The following is a 9,722-nucleotide window of genomic DNA, read 5'->3' on the forward strand; positions in this document are numbered from 1 at the left end:
CGTAAACCGTCCCTACCACAAGATGTGCCACGCGAAAAACTCCTAACACTAGTAGAAAAAATGAATTAGGCACCGCACTTTTCGCACCGGTTCTTGAAAACCGGTGGTAAAAGAAATGGGCGGGATTGGAAAAATGACTTTTCGCACCGGTTCCTATTAAACCGGTGCGAATTATAAACGAGGAAAAAAAAAGGGAGAAAGGGATTTCACACCGGTTCAAACCAAACCTGTGCGAAATAGTGTCAAACCGGTGCGAAATTTTTAAAAAAAAACCGGGCTGCGTGCTTTTCTTTCGTTCTTTCTTTCTTTCCCCATACTTTTCCATCTCTAGTTTCCCTCTCGTTTTCGCTTTCTCTTCCACCATCTCGAATTTCCACTCCATTAAAGCAGCACCTCCTTCTCTCTCCATTGAAGTGATTTACGAGCTTTCTCACTCCATTGAAGCAGCACCTCCTTCTCTCTCCATATCTCTGGTCTCCATTGAACTCGCCGTGCTCTATATTCTCCATTGAAACCAATTATGAGCTTTCTCACCTCCATTGAAGCAGCTTCGAGGTAAGATTTTTCTTGTGGTCTACTTAATCCCTCGAATTCATTCGCAATCTAGGGTTTGTCGTTGATTTGCTTTTCAATTTAGTAATTTTAGGGTTGTGGTAATCTAGGGTTTGTCATTGAAGCGCGCACGACTCTACCTCCACCACAACGGCCTCCTTGTTACGGCGGCAGGGCCTTCTTTTTCTAGGGTTTATTGTCAATTCCCCCCTTTTTCTTCGATTTTTTTTGTTTGATATTTTTTTATTATTGAAGATTTCTTGTGTACTGTGTGTGTTAGTGTGTGACTGCTGTGATTTTCGTCGTCGTTATTTTGCTGGAGTAATTTGCGATTCATGCTACGATAGAGGTGAGCAATCAATAATTGTTTTTGTTTGAGTAGATGTAGCTCTATTTTCCTATGATTGTTGCAAACGGAACTATTCTTAGTTGTAGAACATTTTTTCTAAAAAAAATAAATTGTTTTAGGATTTAGATCTTCAATTTCTAGCAATATTGTTGTTATTGCGGATACATTGATTAATTTTAGTTTCCTCACACGTCTGATATCCAATAACTTTTTTCGTCGTGACACTTGATTGACGATTATATATTGATGTTATTGAAAGATAGGAGGAGATATTTTGATCTTTTGATGTTAATAACGATAGGAGGATATATGTTGATCTTTTGATGTTACTCTAGGTTCATTTTCTGGCTAGCTACATATGCGCTTGTAGCAATGTCTCATTATAGTGTATGTGCTGTTAATTACTATGTGAAAATCACTAGAGGTTTGTGTACCGTTCATGTGGACAGTCTGGTTGTTGTCGTTGGAGCCAAATCTTCATGACTTCAGTGCAACATATTGGTTTCATTATAAGTCAAACCTTATCCGGTGAATGTAACTTAAGGTGATTGCCAAGTTTCCAACTATCCCTTCAGATCATATGGCATTCACACGTCTAGCAAGTACATATTAGGCTCCTTTTTCTAAGAGTATTATAGTATTCCTTAATTCATTTTTGACTGACTTATATGTGGCCACAACATACACCATTACACCATGATGTCTTCAAAAATTATGATTGGTTGTAGCATTTGATTCTGAACTATAATGAAATCTGTATGTCCTCAAAAGTATGTCACTTTAGGCGCTAAAGTCGAACTTGTATTGCAGAAATTTTTTTAATAAAACTTGTAGTAAAATTTTGGTTTGATTAGTGGAGAAAGAGTTGAGTATTTGTGATAGGTCAAAACATATATTTTACTTTTGTAGGACAATGTGTTCCCTTTATTGGACTAAAATGCGGATGCCCAAAAATAGATAATGATGCTTTAAGATGGAAAAAACTGCAAGTAGCTGGGTTTGTAGCATCATATAATATGGTAGATTTGACATCTTGAATTCTTCTTGTTGAACTATGATCCTCAGTTTACTTAAAATACAGTGAAATTAGGTTCTTTCATCATCTCAGGCTTCTTACACTAGTAGAACCTGTTTTCATTGCAGAACCTGGTTTGTGCCAAGAATTTGGTGATAGACAAGAGCATCCAAACAGAATACATTGAAGCAATCAGATCTGCTCAACATTTCATTTATATAGAAAACCAGTATTTCCTTGGATCATCATATGCATGGCCAAATTACAAAAATGCTGGTATGAAATTTTCAGCTTCCCTTTCTTATAATCTTGCTGTTGAAGTTGTTTAGAAAATGTGAATGTTCCTGTTGGATTCGATAGCTAGTGTGCTTAATGATAACGTACTGGCAGGTGCTGATCATTTGATACCTATGGAGTTGGCACTGAAATTCCTGGTGATGGTGATGCTGATGCTCCACTTCCACTAGCTACTTACCCGATTCGTGATTGCACTTCTCTGATGATCTGTAACATCCCAGTTCGCCTTAGGTACTATCGATTCTCTTTATTTATTTTTCAGGTTTTATTTACAGATTAAAAGCAAAGATTAATTTATGCAGTCAGGGTGAGCTGCTACGGCTGTTAGACGAGCATTGTCGTGAGGAGAATGAGAAGCGTCGGAGTGCTGCTGAGGCTCGTTCGGAGTTTGACTTCCTTTATCTTCCTATTGATTTCAAGTGCGTCTTTATTCTCTATATTTTCTTGTCTTTTTCAGGTTTTATTTCCTTTAATTGAATTTAGTTAATTAATAGGAGGTAATTTGGGGTATGCCTTTGTGAATTTTACGACGTGGGAAGGAGCTTCAAGGCTTTATAATTCTTGGAAAAGAACCACTTGGAAGAATTGCTCCTATAATTCAAAGAAGATCAGCCAGCTTGATCCAGCTAAATTTCAGGTACTGTTAGTTTGTTTAATTAATAAAGTTTGTAGGTTTAGGGTTATTGTTTGCGTGTGGAGTCAATTAATGAATTAGATCCAGCAAGATTTTCTGGGTAGGAAATGGAGATGATTTTAACACTCCAAGAAGAATGAAGAAGAATGAAAGGGCAATTGGGATTTAAAGGACCAGGAGTGCAAAAATCATTTCCCATGTAATCTCACTCAACTGATCCCCCTGATTTTACGTGTTGCAAAATCTGGGAGTCTAACTGAGATTCATGTTTCATCAGTTTTATGTGATAGTAGGAGTACTGTACTAATGGTGTAGTGGTTGTTACCACTAAACAGTAGAATTACTGATGGAGTGTAAACTTAACCCAAATCCTTCTCCATTCCATCTTACTGTATCTCCTTCTTTCTTTGTATTTTATCAATCAACTATATTCATTAACCACTTTGCTTTGCCTTTATTATTTATTTTCATTTAAATTGTTATTTCTCTATTTATTATTCTTCTGTATACTAGATTAGATCATATTAGTATTGTTTTTGTTACTTATCTCTCAATCTCTTGATATAGCCAACTAATCTCTTGATGACTTAAAAAATACGTATGGTATCACATGCTACTAATCTTTCTTGATCCGGATATGATTTTATCAAATTTTGATACCTTTGCTTGATCTAAAAGCTCCTCGATTCAGTTATCTGTTTGAGCTGATAGATATTATAATAAAGTCTTCTTATTACTCCAGTCTACTCGGAGCACCCTGCTGTAATTTACTCCTACACATATAGTGTGTTTGTTCTGATTCTTTTTCGTGGTTCTGCATGTTGATTCAGCCAGCAGCACAAACTAATAATGGCAGCAGCAGCACACAACCAGCAGCATAACCAAAGCAGCAACAACGATACAGCCAAGAAACCAAGACACAACGTTTGTGGATGGATTAAGAAAATGGGTAGACAGTTTCCAGCTTGATTCAGGTAGAGTTATGGCAATCTAGCTACTGTTAAGTTGTCATTTTCAACAAAAGAAATCAGGATTACTCTGGCTATTCACAAGAGAACTTGCTGTCTGTTTTTTTCTATATATAAAGATGTTGTAAATGGCAAGCACTTACTGTGTTTACTAGGCTGATGCCATGTTCAGTTAGCTCTTCTCCTAGCCATTTCATCTTTATTTGATTTATGTCATCATCTGTTTTGTTAACATTTAGTTATGCAAACTTATGGAACCTACCCCTTTTGTCATGGTTATGATTTTCTTCAGTCAGTTTCTTTTTTCATTTGATCTGCTGAATATGGAAGCTAAGTGATTATCTGTAGTTGCTGATTCCTTTCCAGAAGTTATACTACTGGTTTTTCCACAATATTAAACCCTGTTATGATTGCTGCAGTGTCAGAAGAATCTTTGCTGTTGACAATGTTATGATCTGGTTTGCAAGGTAACTGTTAAGGTATTCTTCTTCTTAAATCATTAGAATCTTTGCTGTTGAGGCAAATTAAGGAATGACAATTGAATTTTTTTTTTCTTTTAATATATAGATTTATTTCCCTTCCATTTTCTAGAACTCACAACTCGATTCTTTTCTTTTAATTTCTGTGAGAAATGGTATGCATACTTTGCTATGAGTTAATTAATATTATCTCTTATCCAATTTGTGAATGACAGCAATTAACTAAATTGGACCTATCTTTATTGTTGAAATAGGTATCGTGCCATAACCAGTGCCTACTATCGAGGAGCTGTGGGTGCTTTGCTTATGTATGATGTCACCCGGAAAGCTACATTTGAGAATGCTGCAAGGTGGTTGAGAGAGCTACGGGAGCACACTGATCAGAATGTTGTGGTCATGCTAATTGGTAACAAGTCAGATCTTCGGCATCTGGTTGCTGTTACTACTGATGAAGGGAAGGCTTTTGCAGAACAGTAGGGTCTCGTCTTCATGGAGACTTCTGCTCTTGAAGCAACCAATGTGGAGCTGGCTTTCACTGAGGTTAGTGACAAGCGCACTTTGCGCGCTTTAGAGCATATTTTAGGATGATTTTGGATGTATTTGGGGCCGTTTTGGCCGATTATTACCTTGTTATGCTTACGTTCCCCATATTACATGCTTCACGGGTTTTCGGTTTGTTTTTTATGTGTTTTCAGGTAATATCAACCGAGTTTAATCGGATCCCGAGCCCTTGATGCGTAACCGAGCTAGCCTTGACCGAAGTCCGAGGAGTTAAGGAAGTTCAAGTGCCGTGCATTGATTACATAGCACAGGCAGCACGGCCGTGTTACCATAGGCACACCCGTGCTGGCCTATAAGCAAGCAACCCCAGGCAAGGCAGCACGGCCGTGCAAGCCAATAGCACGGCCGTGTCAGTATCCACGCACCAGCACGGCCGTGCAGGCCATTAGCACGGTCGTGCCAGATGTTGCCCGTGCCCGTGTCAGCTTCAGTATGAGCCCCGTGCTAGAGCATATTCAGCACGGCCGTGTCATTTTTAGCACGGCCGTGCCAGGAAGCTGCACGGCCGTGCCATATATAGCACGGCCGTGCCAAATTGAAGAAGAAATCCGGTTTACCTACTGACAATCTAGCACGGCCGTGCCAAATTCAGCACGGCCGTGCTGATCCAGGGTTAACTGCGCGCTTGACTTTTCCGAATTAGAAGACGTATATAAGGCCCGACTTTAAGAGGATTCCAGGGACAGTTTTTTAGAGATAGTTTTGAGAGCCTTTGTAGAGAGTTATTGGAGAACGTTCTTAGTATTAGAGATTCATTAGTTTTCTTAGAGATATTTCTAGAGATTTTAGTTTTCTTGGATTGATTTGAAGCAAGATTTGCGAAGATTCTTTGTATTATTCATTGACGACGGATATCAAAGTTCTGAACTTTTCCATTGATTCGCATTAATACAATTGGTATTATTCATTCTTGTTTATTAATCAAGCTTTATTATTCATTAATCAGAATTCATGTTTATATCTATTATGCTTTTGGAATTCATTATTGCTTTGATTATGAATATGTGTGAGTAGTCTCCTAGCTAGGGTTTCGGGATGAAACCCGGCCTAGGTAATCTATGTAATTGAGGGTTGATTTTGATAAACGGATTGTGATTAAATTGATTATATGCGATTGCATGTTAATTCATTATAATAGGAGTAGCTAACCTAGAATCTTGAATTTGATTGCATGATATTCTTGATTTGAACAAGAGATTGTGAATTGAGTATTTCATTATTGAATGTGGTTTGATTATGTATCGAGTAATGTTAAGTGCATGAGAAATCCAAGCTTAGTATTGCCCGTTGTCTTCCTATCACATGATATTGATCAGACTTATAGTCTTTGCATATCCCGTTTGTCTCTGTGATTCCTTGTTGCTTAGTTACCAATGGTTAGGCGGATTCCCGTTCTCCCTAGTGTCTTAGTTTATTGATTTATTCCATCTTATTAGTAGTATTTTAGAACACCATTTTCCATTGATTTCGAACTAGCTTAGGTTTAAGATTGATTTGCAATTACTCTCGTTCCTCGTGGACCGAACCTTTATTTGCCATTGTACTTGGTTATAGGGTGTTCGTATAAGTATTGTTTGATTGAGAGTTAGATTGTAGCGACCGATTTAACCCTTGTCAGTTAGATCCATTGCATCGTCAACAAGAAGGTTGTTGTTGATGCTGGTGATGCTTCTGCATCGGCTATTCCATCCCAAGGAGAGAGTATAAATATAGAAAATGAGACCTCAGCTTGGAAGAAGATAGGCTGCTGCTCATACTAGTTACTTACTATAATAAGTCTTTGCTGTTACACCTTTTTATTTCGCTACGAAAAATCCTAACTGGTTGAACTTCTGCTGGTCAGTTTCGTCCCTTGGAAGAAAGAAAAAATAGGAATTTTCATTGTCTATATTATATTTTATTTTTTAGACAAAAATTTTAATATTACAACCCTTTTTAATGAAAATATGTAACTTTATATATATGTTAGTGTTTATACATCAATTTAAGTGAAAAAAATGCAAAAAAATAAAAAAATAAAAAAAATATTTTTTGGAAAAGAACCGATGCTAAAAGTTTTTTTTAAAATATTTTTTGGGACTTTTGGCACCGGTTCTAAGTAAAAACCGGTGCGAAAAGTTCGGTTTTTGGCACCGGTTTTCCCCTAAAACCGGTGTGAAAAGTCATTTTTCCCACCGGTTTTGAACCAGTGCGATAACTATGGGGTTTTAGCACCCCCAAAACCCGGTTCAAAACCGGTGGGAAAGGGGGGGGGGGGTTTGAACCGGTGGGGAATTCGTTTTTTCGCCTAGTGGTATCCGATCGAAAACTACAACAGAAGTAGTAACGATCAGCAGGTATATTAGGCAAAGATGGAGCTGGAGAAGAAGGGTGCTTTGACTGTAAATCCGCAAGAGTGGCCTCATTATAAGGAGCAACGCCTAAAGAAGAAAGAATTCGGACTGCAGCGGTGTAATGGCCATCGCATATCTTCCTACGACAGTGTTTGATATTACGCTCTTCCAAATCAAGGTCCTCATCATCAACCACCGACAAAGTAGGAGAATCCTCTGCCAGAGTTTCCCTCACAAGCTGCAAACTACCACCTGGTGCACTCCAAGAACAAATAGCATGGGAAATACTCTCTTCCTGATGCCGACGTTTCACTGAAAATCGAGACTCACGACTACTTCGCGGGAGAAAGGTTTTAAGGGTGCAAAGAGGTAACACCAACAAAGAGACCGATTAGAAATGTCATCAGGCTTAGAGATCAACTTATCAAGAGCACTTATTAGAACTCGAGAAAACCCCAAACGACATTTGGGAGGGATAGACTTCATAGTGCGAAACCCCTTAAAGAACAAACTATCGAGGAGAACCACATCAAAACCTCCGCTATGATCTCGCATCAAATCATCCACATGTCCAATACGAGCAGGAGAAGAGGGAGCTTGTGGCTTGGCGAAATTATGAAGCACAAAACAAACAATACCATCTCCTTCATCCGGGGGTGACACGTCCTCACCCGTACTATGACGACACTTAGAATGAAGCGTATGTGTCTTGTAGCAAACCCCACATAACCAAATCCCCATACGCGAAAAAGTAACTTCTGCCAAAGTATAAATAGCCAAATTAGAAGTAAGAGCATGTCGTGTGATATCCCGCGCACCAATACAACAATGACGATCGTAAAGATTCTTGATCAAAGAACTTCTAGTAAGGCCATTTCCACTCCCATCTTGACAACCACTAAGACCAACGGTACTGTAGCGTAAATTGCACCAGAAATAGAAGGTGCAAACAGACGTTGCAAACACACTGCCACAAAACTGCACCAAAATTTCACCAAAACAGTACCCAAAATTGCAACAAAATTACACCAAAAATCCTTGAAAAATGGCTGAAAATGCCCCCCCAATTACGCTTGAAACAACCACAAAACGTCGTTGGAAAAACCAAAAGGAGGCCTGAACACCCACGCAGCCACACGAGCTAAAACCTGAACTGCTGCCTGAAATTTGAAAAGTGAACGCTGATCGCTGAAACCAACAGAAATATGACCTGACCGCACCGGAAACAGACCTGAATTTACAGCAAAATCACTGCTGCCACAGAACGCCAGAAACACGCCTGAATGCCGCTTGAAACTTGCCTGGAAATTACGCCTCAAAACTACACCAAAATAGCCCGAAACCACCTCAATTTCGCCCAAAAAAAAAACCGAGAACCCACCTCACCTGAACTCGCCTGACCTCAACACCCCTAATAGCCGGAAAAAGGACGTGGAAGCCTACCCTACCCTGCCTTAATCGCCCCTAAATGAGAGAAAATACTAACTTTATTATTATTATTATTATTATTATTATTATTATTATTATTATTATTATTATTATTATTATTATTATTATCATCATCATCATCATCATCATCATCATCATCATCATCATCATCATCATCATCATCATCATCATTATCAAAAATAGACAAAGTCATACAACCTACAAAAAATTAGTGGGAAGCCGAGATACTATCTGAGCTCCGACTCATCTAGCTATAGCAAATCCAATCCTACTGAAGATATGGGTAGCAACACGTTACCTAATATCTTGGTTCGTCGAGAACTGCTGAACCCGCTTCAGCAATGCAACAACCTCTTTATCTAATTCCTCCAAGGCTCTCGATAGTAGCCTGTTAGCGAACTGGAGACTTCATTCTTCACCTTTATATCATCAAACCTACATTAAACGAGAAACAACCATGTTAAAATGATCATCAATAAAAAGTAAATAGAACATGTTAGAAGTAATAAATAGATTAACGTAACGAAACTAAGAATATAAGTACGTACCATAGCGTAGTTGGATCTAATACCGGAAAATCAGAAGACTCCGATTGCTCTCGCCCCTGAAGTTGTTGCCCCTGCTGCTGAGTCTAAATCTGGATGATGGGGGGCTCCTGAGTGTCACCCAAATCATGTGCCTCCGCTTCCTCCGTGGAGTCGTCGTCGTAGTACACAATACGAGATTTCTCCTTTCCCTTTCACTTCTTCGACAATTCTCCATTTTATCCTCTCGCCATGACCACCTGAAATAGTTGTTAGTAACATGACATGATATTGTAATTATAAAAAATAAAAGGTATAGTGCGATGAAATACAATGTTATACAAAAAGTAAACAAAAATTACACGACCAAGTCATCAATTGATTTTACAATAACGAGCAAATTCTTAAAGGAGTTTAACATGTTCTGGCCAAAATGCTTTGCTTTTCTCCATGCAATATGGGCAAGCCTTCTTAGCAGCTGTGGACCAACCAGACAACATACCATAAGCTGGAAAGTCGCTAACGGTCCATAGGATGGCTGCTCGAAGATTAAAATTCTGT

The 9,722-nt window shown here is 38.6% G+C and overlaps 1 long non-coding RNA gene across 8 annotated transcripts; it reads left to right on the forward strand.

Annotated features, from left to right (window-relative positions):
* Window positions 1-290: 290 nt before the first annotated feature.
* Window positions 291-5,031, forward strand: LOC110696540. Of its 8 annotated transcripts, none has more exons than XR_002506313.1 (10): window positions 292-555; window positions 663-901; window positions 2,045-2,192; window positions 2,307-2,444; window positions 2,516-2,632; window positions 2,708-2,850; window positions 3,678-3,821; window positions 4,235-4,294; window positions 4,549-4,834; window positions 4,990-5,031. It is a non-coding gene; the product is annotated as an uncharacterized LOC110696540 (long non-coding RNA). The 8 variants fall into 8 exon arrangements; XR_002506314.1 differs by lacking the exon at window positions 4,990-5,031 and having other exon boundaries at window positions 663-743; window positions 833-901; window positions 4,549-4,943; XR_002506318.1 differs by lacking the exon at window positions 4,990-5,031 and having other exon boundaries at window positions 291-555; window positions 2,697-2,850; window positions 4,549-4,944.
* Window positions 5,032-9,722: the final 4,691 nt, after the last annotated feature.

Source organism: Chenopodium quinoa, unplaced genomic scaffold (assembly GCF_001683475.1).
Source record: "Chenopodium quinoa cultivar QQ74 unplaced genomic scaffold, ASM168347v1, whole genome shotgun sequence".
NCBI lineage: Eukaryota > Viridiplantae > Streptophyta > Magnoliopsida > Caryophyllales > Amaranthaceae > Chenopodium > Chenopodium quinoa.